Source organism: Cibotium barometz, chromosome 17 (assembly GCF_041138505.1).
Source record: "Cibotium barometz isolate CiBa-2024 chromosome 17, ASM4113850v1, whole genome shotgun sequence".
Classification (NCBI taxonomy): domain Eukaryota; kingdom Viridiplantae; phylum Streptophyta; class Polypodiopsida; order Cyatheales; family Cibotiaceae; genus Cibotium; species Cibotium barometz.
The window spans coordinates 14136853-14150581 of record NC_141062.1 but is presented as its reverse complement, the minus strand read 5'-3'; positions in this window follow the sequence as shown (position 1 = coordinate 14150581).

Sequence of the window (13729 nt, the reverse complement as noted above, 5' to 3'; positions counted from 1 at the left end):
AGCAGATCTTGGCTAGGTTAATGGGTCAGTCTCAAGAAGAGGAACCTACAGCAGAGAGAAACTAGCAGTAGTAGGAATGTGTTATGGCTTCTCAGCCTCACAAGAACTCTACTATTCTAACAATCTGTGAAATAAGCAACAACGATCATGGGGTTCTTACCTTGCTTCTGACTTGGGATTCTTAGCCTCCAAGCACTACTAGGGGTTTCTAGCTCCAAGATCTTGTATTCTCCTTCTTGTTGTCACCACTAAGAAATGCTTCACCCTCCCCTCCTTGTGGGCTCACCTCTCTCACTCTCACTCACTCTCACAATGAATAAGAAGCACATGCACCAAGATTAATTCACTCCACTCCTAAATCTCTCTCTCTCTCTCTCTCTCTCTCTCTCTCTCTTCACAAGATAAGAGAAAGTAGACAAGCAAGACTCAATTGGCACAAATGGGTATAGTGTCTTTTCATTCTGGTCTCTCTCTGTATTGGTTGTGGGATTAATCTCCTATGGTTGGCAACAAGGCTAGTGGCTCCTCACGAGGGCTAGTGTGTCAATGGGACAATCATAATATAAAGAAGAAGATTCTAAGTTAGTAAATGCCTCATTGTTAGCACGTTCAAGGGGTTGCTTATGCGAAGGAAGTATCTTAGAAGTTAGATGCCTACTGAGTGGATATGTATAAGCATAAGAATTTTCCCCCTCCTTATCACATCATCAGGAGTTGGGGGTGGAAGGGTGGCTTAGTGATATTAAGAAATTATTAAGCTCTAATTATTCTTTATGAGTTGTAATGGCAAGATCTTTAATGTGTTCGAGAGAAATCATAAACCATTGAAACTAGGATTTGCTCTAGATGCTTGTAGATGTTATGATAAAGTTTTAATATACCATTTCTAGGGATGGTATAGGGTACTCTCATGTAGGCTTAGGTACTTGTAGGTATAATAGGCCTCTATCCACCCCTAGGTTTAGAACCAAGCAAATGAGTTAGTGAGAGTTTTAAAATTAGTAGGGGAAGATTGGGAGGCATTTAAAGATCTCTAGTATTTCTTCCTTATCATGCAAAGTTATATCAGAGTTCATCAATACTCTACACCGTGACCTGCAGTTGAGTATGATATGGTGTAAGGCATAGGTATACATGTCCGTATGGTCTGTAAGCTATATATCATAATGAACATGTATGTATAGTCTATAAGATATATATTGTTATGAAAAATGGCCATTTTAATGGTACGGTTAGCATCCCTTTCAAAATTTTGTTGGATCCTCACTAATACTTATGTCATACTTATCGAGATGTCAAGCTTAACATGAGTTAACACTCATGATGTGCCTAGGTGACCATTCCACATTTACACCACTAACGTGTTTGGTAGCTGACACGATGGATCTTAACGGATCTTACTAGTGATTCTATAGCTGCATGACACCTCCAACCAACTTATGGCATACTTATCTTGCCAATGCACCTACTTTAGAAGTTCACATTATGGGCCACTTGTACATAGTACTTTAGTACTTATGTTAGTTTTTAACTTATCTTTTGTAGCCTTCTTTTGAGAGCAAGAAGAAGAAGAAGATTTCAGCCTTCCATGTTTGTGTGTATCTTATCCATTGTTGTGTGAGTGTGTGTGTGCTTGCAAAAGCTCAAGATCTCTCTCCTCCCCCAATCTTTTCATGGTATCAGAGCCTGGTTCAAGCTAAGGAGCTAAGCGACAAGCAAAGGAAGCTACGAAGGCAAATGAAGCAGTACGCAGGTAAGAGCATCATCATCTCTTTCACTTCTTGTTTAGGTACAACACCCCCTGGGTAGCTCTTGGAGCTACACATCTCCAATTGAGGAGCTGTCTTTGTAGGCATGGGGGTGCCTATGTGTGGTGCATAGACTTTGTAGTGAAGTTTTATAGCCAAATTTGTGTTATGGCAAGTGGATAGATCAATAATCAAAAACATAATAACAAGACTTATGTTATCCAAAAATTATTCAACAATAAGTGTCGCAATATCATCTCTTCAGTATTTATCCAAAAAACTATGTAATCATAAGTGCCAAAAATTTATCCCAGCATAAGTGTAAGTGTTATAATAGTAGATCTTCTCTTTTCCACCAAGCACAAAATTATAGATATGCCCCTGGATGGGATAAAGTCATGACCCAAGAGCCATATCATGGATATATCCATTGATGGGAGAGAGCTTCCCTCACATTATGATTGGGTATCTTTGGCTGGCATATAAAGATGTTTTCATTTTGATGAAGCGCCAAAACTCATATGAATATGTAGTGTATTGTGTTTGCATGCCACATAAGAACTTTCCCCTTGTACAAATCTCTAAAAATCTAGGCACGTACACCAAGGTTGAGACTGTATATGAAATTCATAAGACTTCCTATTTGGTCCATCTACTTCTATCTCAAATATCTCATACTCATGCTGATTATTAACAACATTTTTAATCAATACTACTTGGTCCATTATCAATGTAGAAACTATTCTCTTTTCTTCGTCTCTTGAAAGGTCGATTTGCCAATTCATGCAAACTCTACTTCTCCTAATTAATTCCATGCCCATCTTGTTAAATTCACTCACAGGAGTCTTTGATGCAGCACTAGCAATACCTTACCCCATGCTTCACCTATGATATTTGGTGTTTCCATCTGGGATGCAGTGACATTTTAGTAGCTACACCATCTATAGATGAATGGACTGCTCCATAGCACACCTTCCATCTAACATACATCGGAGTTGTGTTGCATGTATGTTATGTTGAAGTGTTGTATCTTGCTTTGTGAAAAGATTCTCCTTAGTCAGTCCCATGGTTGTCTATTTTTTTTTCATAATTATACTTGGGATGATGGAAACTTTTACATCCTCCACATTAACCACATGAAATGGCCTTATTTTGTGACACACAGTTTCCCTATCACATTCTATCACCCATACATTGGAGTTCCACCAACATAGCAGCTGCCCCTTCCACAAGTCGAGCCACTTCAATTGTATGAGAAACATTCCTATTAGCAATCCTGGCCACCATCAATGTCTCTAGATTAGATCCAAATCCTACATGCTTTCACATGTATGCATAAGTATTAAGCTTTACTTTGACTTAAAAGGAGTTATGGTAATCACATAAACAAGTTAGTGAGAGTACTATTGACATCAATTTCCCCCAATGTGTAATACGGATTTCCCACAAACTGAACCAACTATCCATGGTAGGGATGTCTCTCCACCAGTTGCAAATACATCTACTTTGAGACACTGTCTTCTCTTTTGAGCATCCGGTTCTCCATTTCTCACACAATTCCTTGTGTTCCGTTTGATCTTCTTCTCTAACATATCGGGGTGATTTATCAAACTCTATTCCACATCTTCCTCTTTCATCTCACACATTGCAATAGCCATAAACTCTTGAACCTTGTATATTATTAAACATAGATAACTATTTAGTATTACATAAATTAGCAATATACCTTTACTAAAATAAAAAGTTACAATACACAATAACTTCTAACACTTATGATCATTGGGTCTATAGCAGCCCCTTATACTTGTGTTGGGAAGGCTTGCCTAATCTGTGAGAGCATCTTTTGATGGGATGAGGGAGGGGTTTATACTAATCGTGCAAGATAAGTAGCAAAATTGTCTACAAAATCTTTAATTAATATACCATTAATTAAAGCAATTGGGATTTTGATGGGCAAGGATTAAGAAGGCGAGATCTTGAGAGCGTGCTGATTGGGCCAACTTAGGGCTTGCAATGGCTGGTGATTACGAACTGAATCAGAAATGATTAGTGGGTGATTTGCCTAGGAGGGGCAGGACTTGGGGTGGCTGCGAGGGGCGCAAAAGGGGGAGGAGCGCGCTTCCTCTTGGAGCTCCTCCCTCAGGCGAGCTTGTGGGTCACCTTTATCACCCTTTCTTTGAATCACATCAAGAGGTCAAATATTTGGTTAGGCATGAGAAGTTTAAGTGAATCCATTACATGTAAAGAGATTGAATCAATGTGAGGAGTTTATCTGCATGTAAAGAGATCAGATATTTGGTTAGGCAGCAAGAGAAGCTTCTGTTGTGAGTGAATCCATTGCGGTTGAATCCATTTGAGGTCATAGGAATACTAAGATAATAACTCCTTATTCCCCTTACTTTGAATCACATTAAGAGGTCGAAAATTTGGTTAGCATAAGGAGCTTATGTAAGTGAATCCATTGCATGTAAAGAGAGTTCTCGAATAAGAGATCGTGAGAGAGTGGCAATGACCCAAGAATACTCTATTGTGGATGTTATGCTCATTTTTTTGAAATGGAGAGGAGGGCTCTTTTTGTAGATGGAGAATAACCCTTTCTCACCTTGTTACAAATTACATAAATAGAAAACTTCATCTGTCTCTGATATAAGGCTAGATGTCACTATATCAATTATCCTTCTTGGCAAGTTTTGATATGTATCTCATTGAATTATTTAATAAAATAGTCCTTGCATTAGGGGATCTTATCTAACCCCACTTTAAGCTCACATAAATTTCCCTCACATACACATGATGAAAGTATCCTTAGTCCATATATTCTTTTCTATTATGCATCCTTTCTCACTCCTACACATGCTTACTAAACTATGTGCTTATTACTAACTCAAGAAGTTAGCATTGACTTCAACTTACATTTTTAGACAAGGAAATTTATAATAAGAGTCTCAAGAGAGAGCTTTAATGCAAGATTCCTCCCTCCAACTTTTGAGGTGTGCAGGTATAAGAATCTCCCTTTCTGATCTTATAATTATTCCCCTCTCTGAAATAAAAGAAAGATCTTGTTTTACCCTGTTTTGGCCTAGAGAGAGAAAATGTCTAGAGGGAGGTAATTCAAAATTGAGATATTTTTTGGATATAAAAATCCTCCTAGTGTCTAAAATGGTTTCCCCTGAAATAGAAAGTCAAAAAGAACTTTTCAATGTGCAGTTGAAATTAATTAAAAATAGGTATAAAGGACCTTAGCCTAAGGGTCCAGATTTTCAGAAATTTTTAGATTCTCGTCCAATTAAGGTTCCTATGGACCAATAAGATTAATCCAAATGTAAGAGGAGATAAATTGAAGAATAAAAGAAAAACTTCCAAAAATGAGTAAATGCTCACATAAGATGAAGAGTTGACTGAGTACAAGGTTTATTAGTTAAAAATGAAGAGATATTTAGAGGAAATAATGCATTTTTGACACCTCAATGTGGGGATCTCCCCTCATGAAGGAGGTGCCTATTTCACATGTGTGGAGGAGTTTTAAACTCAAAAATAATGAGATATTTGTATCTCTCCTCTCTCCTGTTTCAACTAGATCCAAAAAGTAAGCTAAACTGACAAAAAATGGTCAAAAATTGACCAAACTGATCTAGAAAATTCTAGAATCAGTTTGCTTGGTTGGAGGCTCACTTTTTCCTATAAATAGAAGCCTCCCCCTTTGTAAAAGCTTAATGGTGTTTATGCACTGTTACTCTGCTCCTGTCCTGAGCCATTTACATTGAATTTTTTAATAATTCAATTGTTTTTGGCCTAATCCTCTCCAAAGTGAATTGGTGGCCACTCTTGCTTCAAACAAGAGTAGAACCCTCAATCCCTCAAGCTGAAGGAGAGCTTACAAGCTCTATGTAAGTTAATTTTCTTACTTGTTTAATTTTAAATCTATGGTTGTCTTGATTATTATGTTTCACAGTAAATTGAATTAAATTCAATTTACTATGCCTTGATTATTATGTTTTACAGTAAATTCAAATACTATGCCTTGATGAAAAGGCCACCCCCTTCTCTTCTTTACATTCCAGCCTTTCTTAATCCTAGAAAGATTAACTAAAGGATTAATTAAACTCTTCTTATTGTTTACTCTCTTGAATTTAGAAAATTGTGTAGATTAGAGTTCTATGAATCTAATTTGGGTTAATTTAAGTCAATAAAAGAATGATAAAAAATGAGAAATGGTTAGCCATACAAAGGAGGTTATGGTAAAATTTTCTAGAATTTTGTGGAAAAGAAAGTTTGTTTTTATGTTATTCCAAAAGAGTAATTCTCACCATTTTTGCATCTAAAAGAAATATTCTGATTACTCCATGTACATATTCACCTATAAATATGCATGGATATCACTGATATTAATTATTAAAATTGATTTTTATGCAAAGGAAGATGCATAAAGGAATCATTTTTATTTCAAAAGTGTTATTCTCATTAAAATTGATTTTTATGCATAGGAAGATGCATAAAGAAATCATTTTTATTTCAAAAGTGTTATTCTCATTAAAATTGATTTTTATGCATAGGAAGATGCATAAAGGAAACATTTTTATTTTCAAAGTGTTATTCTCATTAAAATTGATTTTTATGCATAGCAAGATGTATAAAGGAATTAGTTTTATTTCCAAAGTGTTATTCTCATTAAAATTGATTTTTATGCATAGGAAGATACATAAAGGAATTATTTTAATTTCAAAAGTGTTATTCCCATTAAAATTGATTTTTATGCATAAATAGATGCATAAAGAATTTCTATATCAAAATTAGAATTCTCTTAAATTCTATGTTTAAATTCTATGAATAGATGTGATGAGATGTGATGTGAATCAGATAGATGTGAATGGATGGATGGATGGATGGATGTGATGTGAATAGAGGTGATGAGATGTGAGGTGAATAGATGTGATGAGATGTGATGTGAATTAGATAGATGTGAATGAATGTATAGATGAATGTGATGTGAATAGAGGTTATGAGATGTGAGGTGAATAGATGTGATGAGATGTGATGTGAATCAGATAGATGTGAATGAATGGATGGATGTGATGTGAATAGAGGTGATGAGATGTGAGGTGAATAGATGTGATGAGATGTGATGTGAATCAGATAGATGTGAATGAATGGATGAATGGATGTGATGTGAATAGAGATGATGAGATGTGAGGTGAATAGATGTGATGAGATGTGATGTGAATCAGATAGATGTGAGTGAATAGATGTGATGAGATGTGATGTGAATCAGATAGATGTGAGTGAATAGATGTGATGAGATGTGATGTGAATCAGATAGATGTGAGTGAATGGATGAGATGTGATGTCATGTGAATCAAGATGTAAATGAATGATATGGGATGTGAGTGGATGATATGTGATGAAAATTGATGTGAATGTGTATGTGAAAAATGAAAGTGGATGTGTATGTGAAGAATGGATGTGAATGTGTATGTGAAAGAATGGATGTGGATATGTATGTGAAGAATGGATGTGGATGTATGTGAAAGAATTGTATGTGAAAGAATGGATGTGGATGTGTATGTGAATGAATGAATGTGGAAATGTATGTGAAAGAATGGATGTGGATGTGTATGTGAAAGAATGGATATGGATATGTATGTGAAGAATGGATGTGGATGTATGTGAAAGAATGGATGTGGATGTGGATGTGAAAGAATGTGATGTGGATGTGTATGTGAAAGAATGTGATGTGATGTAAAGAGATGTGATGTGACATGAATATATGTGGATGTAAAGTGATAGATATGAATGTAAGGATAGATGTAGGTAGTCATACATGTGAACGATTGGATGGATGTGGATGAATGAGATGAGATGTGTATGAATGAGATGATGTGGATAGATGTAATGTGATGTTATGTGGACAGAATGTATGTGATGGGATGGTGATGAGAATGAATGTGATGGATATGAATGAAAGTGATGTGAATCGAGATGTGAATAAATGAGATGTGATGTCATGTGAATTGAGATGTGAATGAATGAGATGTCATGTCATGTGAATTGAGATGTGAATGAATGTGATGTGATGAGATGTGGAGATGGGTAGATGCGAGTGGATGAGATCTGATAAGGATAAATGAGGAAAGATGTGATGAGATGAAAATGAATTTCATATTGGGTGTGTAAGTGGTGTGACTAGTTCTAAGTTTGCATGAATATCCGGCTAGGGGGCTTGGAAACTCTTTTCCCTGGTACCCGAGACAAAACCTAACCAAATTCTTAATTGGATCCCATCACTACAGTGGTTGGGTGGTTGGCTAACCCACAGGACTGGATGGGGTTAGGCTGGTGGACTGATGGATCCCTAAAATGAGACTCAATTCTGTTATGGTACGATAGATGAAGCAAATCCCGGATAAAAATTGTTCTATAGAAAAGAATCAACGGTTGTGCCTCTCAATGAGGAAAAAAGCTTTGGTCTCTATGATCCAAGTGCAATCTTTTCCTTGATTTGACTATGGGACTTACGAGTTTGGTCAAATCAGTTTAGTTAGTTAAGGCTTTTGACTACGTTAGAGTAAAAATATCCTGGAGGAATCACCCTTTCGGGTGAGGGAAGTTTTTTCAAGTTTGGTTTTGGAAGAACCGAGGGATTAGTCTCTTGTCTGGATATCCATGGATGAGGCCCCGAGTGAAGGACCCTGGCCCGCGCAAGAAGTGCTACTTCCGTTGCTAGTACCCCTGAATTCGTTGCGCGGAGGGGATGTGAATCAGATAGCTGTGAATGAATGGATAGATGGATGTGATGTGAATAGAGGTGATGAGATGTGATGTGAATAGAGGTGATGAGATGTGATGTGAATCAGATAGATGTGAATGAATGGATGGATGGATGTGATGTGAATAGGTGATGAGATGTGATGTGAATCAAATAGATGTGAATGAATGGATGAGATGTGATGTCATGTGAATCAGGATGTAAATGAATGATATGGGATGTGAGTGAATGATATGTGATGAAAATAGATGTGAATGTATATGTGAAAAATGGAAGTGGATGTGTATGTGAAGAATGGATGTGAATGTGTATGTGAAAGAATGGATGTGGATATGTATGTGAAGAATGGATATGGATGTATGTGAAAGCATGGATGTGGATGTGTATGTGAAAGAATGGATGTGGATGTGTATGTGAAGAGTGGATGTGGATGTATGTGAAAGAATGGATGTGGATGTGTATGTAAAAGAATGGATTTGAATGTGTATGTGAAAGAACGTGATGTGGATGTGTATGTGTATGTGTATGTGAAAGAATGTGATGTGGATGTGTATGTGAAAGAATGTGATGTGATGTAAAGAGATGTGATGTGACATGAATATATGTGGATGTGAAGTGTAGATATGAATGTATGGATAGATGTAGGTAGTCGTACATGTGAATGATTAGATGGATATGGATGAATGAGATGAGATGTGTATGAATGAGATGATGTGGATAGATATAATGTGATGTTATGTGGATAGAATGTATGTGATTGGATGGTGATGAGAATGAATGTGATGGATATGAATGAATGTGATGTGAATTGGGATGTGAATAAATGAGATGTGATGTCATGTGAATTGAGATGTGAATGAATGTGATGTGATGAGATGTGGAGATGGGTAGATGCGAGTGGATGAGATCTGACGAGGATAAATGAGGAAAGATGTGATGAGATGGAAATGATGTGATTGGATGAGAATGGGAACTGAAATGGATGTGATTTAAATAATGTGGATTAATGTGGAACAATGTGGAAAGACGAGAGTTCGTTATAGAAACTGTATTTATATCTTGTTTTATGTCAAGAATGCTGGGGAAGCATTTTGACCGTCTTGTGAATGAGGTCGTGGAGACCTAATCTGATAAAGTTGCAACAGCTAATGGAGAGTCAATGGAGGACGTCTCGTGTAGCAAGGTCGGCTGAGGTCTTGACCAGCCTCGGTTCGATTTAAATGGTGAGCTTCTGGTACAGTGGATCCAAGGAAGCGGCCTATGAGTGAAGCGCTAGGTGACCTGCGAAGGATCCTAGAGGGTGCTGACCATACGGTGCTCGTTCTCTGGGTCGCCAAAGATACCCACACATGCGTCAGGGAAGATATTGGAACAAGGAGTAAGAGTTGTTTTCTGAATTCGGGCATGGATTTGGTTGATTGACCTTGCTCGTCCTCAACGGATGAGTCCATGGCTCTTTTATATGGATCTGTTGGTTGATATTGCTGATCTTCAACGGAGATTCCATTTTGATTTTATAAGTGAAAATATTGCCGGTTACTACGAGCTAGGAACTATCGAAAAGACCCCTAAGTGGACAGGTGGTGAGCGTTCTAGTTGCCAATGATGCCATAGGTACAGCGATGAAGGAAAAATTGGAAATTAGGATTCAATCGGATATTTTGGAAGTTTATCATCAGTGATACTATAGTTTCATTAAAGGATTATTTTAAAGACAGCTGAATCTGTGAAAAAGGCACTTTCATATTGGGTGTGTAAGTGGTGTGACTAGTTCTAAGTTTGCATGAATATCCGGCTAGGGAGGCTAGGAACTCTTTTTCCTGGTAACCGAGACAAAACCTAACCAAATTCTTAATTGGATCCCATCACTACAATGGTTGGGTGGTTGGCTAACCCATGGGACTGGATGGGGTTAGGCTGGACTGATAGATCCCTAAAATGAGACTCAATTCTGTTATGGTACGATAGATGAAGTAAATCTCGGATAAAAATTGTTCTATGGAAAAGAATCAACGACTGTGCCTCTCAACGAGGAAAAAAGCGTTGGTCTCTATGATCCAAGTGAAATCTTTTCCTATTTAGAAATACGTACCTGCTTTGTTATGGCCTTACCATTTGGTGGTCTATTTAGAAATACGTACCTGCTTTGTTATGGCCTGTTGGTGTATTCTCTTTGAGCATAATGATAATTTTTGACGTATTTTAGTTCCCATACTTGGTTCTTGGTATTAACTTTGTGTTGGCTTCATCTTTAGCACCCAAATTAAGCTTTGTCTTTGGTAGTATCCTTAGGCTTTTAAGGAGCCTTCTGTAGTTATCCGACCTTGTTTGGCTAGATCATCATTTAGTTTGGTGTTTCTCCATCTCTTTGGCCCATACCATCTTGTCACATGATGTTTTGCCCATACCATCTTGTCACATGCTATTTGTTGTAGGCTTGGTATACTGGCTTTTGTCGTATGTTGTTTGTTGTAGGCTTGGTATGCTAGCTTTTGGGATCCATATCTATTTGCTTGGTATGCTAGTTTTGGGATCCACATCTATTTTGGTCTTTTGACTTTGGTTTTAGGAGAAGTATAAGATACGCTAGCTAGAAAGAGTGAGACTTTTGGTACCCATACTTGTTGGTTTACCTAATGAGATCCAAGTCCCATGGGACATTTAGCCTACCTGGTCCTATATCTAATGAGATCCAAGTCTCCTAGGACATTAAGCCTACATGGTCTTATATCTAAAAAAGAAAATTTGGCTACACTTTTTGCACTTATTGGAAATTCCAAGCAAAGCCTTGCTAACTTTAGTTCTTCTTTTCCATCATCATTATCTAATATAGCCATGTGGATAGGTATAATGCCCCTCCATTGTTTAGAGTTTTCCTCGTAAGCCTTGGCTCCTCATTGAGCTTAGTTTTTCTTTTAAATTTCCATCCTTCTTATTTCCTTAGCCAGGTGGATGGCTTTGAGTTGCTCATAGGAGAGAGGTCTGTAGGAATTTCTAAGTGTACTCTCATTAAGAATCCTCCTATCTGGACTCTATCCAATGTTTCTAAGCAAGTTGCTCCTCCTATGGTAATTTTATAGATCTTGATTTAAGGATCCATTTTTCTCTAGTTTGAGTTTTCTTTTGTTTTACTTGAAGTTACAGATCAAGACTCATTTTATGGATCCTGAAAGGATCCATTTTCCTCTAGTTTGAGTTTTCTTTTATTTTCCTTGAAGTTTTAGAGTAACACTAAGTCCCCCACCTTAAACCTCTTGGTTTTGATGTTCAAATCAAACCATCTTCTCCTTCTCTTCAACTAGTTTGTTAAGTTCAATGAGTCACTCAAACAACTCATGGCCAGTCCATTTGTTTAGTTACCCTCAAGGTGGGGATCATAAATTTCACAAGGAGAATTGCATCTAGGCCGAAGAACAAATTATAAGGTGTAGTGACTATTGCTGGACTATTGCTGATATCATGTATAGGCAGTTTGGTATGCTTATAATACTGATGAAAGTTTATGTTTCCAATATATTCTAGAAGCTTCAATTATTTTCATGAGCTCCACATATAAGACTTTTTTCGTGCTCTCTGCTTATCCATTTATTTATGGATAGTGGACAACCATAAATTCTTCCAAAACCAACTTCACCACATCATTTAAGAAATGAGTCCCTCGATCACGTATAAGTTCAAGGGGACATCCAAACCTTGTGATGACATTATCATAGAGGAATTTGGCACTCATCCTAGCATTAGCCTTGATTGTTTCCTTAGCCTTGGTCCATTTAGTTACAGAATCTATAGCCATGATGATATATCATGCTTGTATGTTTTTAGCTACAGGGCTAAAGGGTCCAACAAAATACATTTCCCATTTAGCAAATGATCTAACATGCATGATTGGTTGTAAAGGAATTATATCTCTTTGTTGGGGTATTGTGAGGTTTTGGCACTTGTCGCATCTTTTGACATATTCCATGACATCTCCAAATAGTGTCAGCCCACACCACCACAACCCAGCATAGGGCATTGATTTCACTTCTAAAGTGTCCTCTAATGACTCCTACATGAGCTTGGTTAAGTATATCAATGTACTCATCTCACACATAGAATATTGACTTTTCCCTTTTTATAGATCTACCTCAATATGAGCATGTAAGGGGCTATTACCTTCACAAGTTGTCTCTTTCTTTTTAAGGACATTGATTCCATGTGGCATAGGAATTCAGCAAATAGTGTCAGCCCACACCACCACAACCCAGCATAGGGCATTGATTTCACTTCTAAAGTGTCCTCTAATTACTCCTACATGAGCTTGGTTAAGTATATCAACGTACTCATCTCACACACAGAATATTGACTTTTCCCTTTTTATAGAGCTACCTCCATATGAGCATGTAAGGGGCTATTACCCTCACAAGTTGTCTCTTTCTTTTTAAGGACATTGATTCCATGTGGCATAGGAATTCAGCAATTTCATAGCTCTATCTTGGCACTAGATTGATCTAGAATAAAGGAGCATCTGGAAGATTATCCTCCCATGTTCAAAACTTTGCCTTTGACATTAAAATTGGGCCCCACACTTAGGTAAATGTATGGGCTTTTCATGTGCAAGCCTTCTAAATGCGAGCCTTTGAAGAGATGTTCTCATCTGAGTTCATCCTCTTGGGTATAACTTTATGTTTACCTATAATATAACGGGAAACCACTCCACCGATTAAAGCAAATGAAACACTTCCACATGATGGGATCATCACAAAGATAACCCAAATATCTTATCATCACTAACAAAGCACATTACTCATAGCTTTCAAGGATGGAAGCAAGTTAAGGTAGAGGGGGGTTGTTCACACATTTTGTACATCTGGAATCCTCACCTCAAGCCTAGGAACATTTCACATTATGTATGGCCATGGGCCCTGGCCATGGGCCCAATGATATAATAAAAGCTAGCCATAAGCTTTATATATATGGGTAGAGATAGGCAATAATGAGCACCCACTTAAGTTGGGTAGCCGGGCAAAGCCCATGTGTATATATAATACTCTTAATAATGTCAATGAGGAGAATTCAATCATTTCTCAAGTGTAAAGATTTCTTATTCTCTTGAGCTCTTGAATTCTTTCTTGCTTGATTATGGTGTGCATGCTTATGTGTATGATTGGAATGTGTGAGTATGCATACTTTGCTAGCTTGAGTGAGAGTGTAATTAACCAAGAGTGCAGAGTAGAGT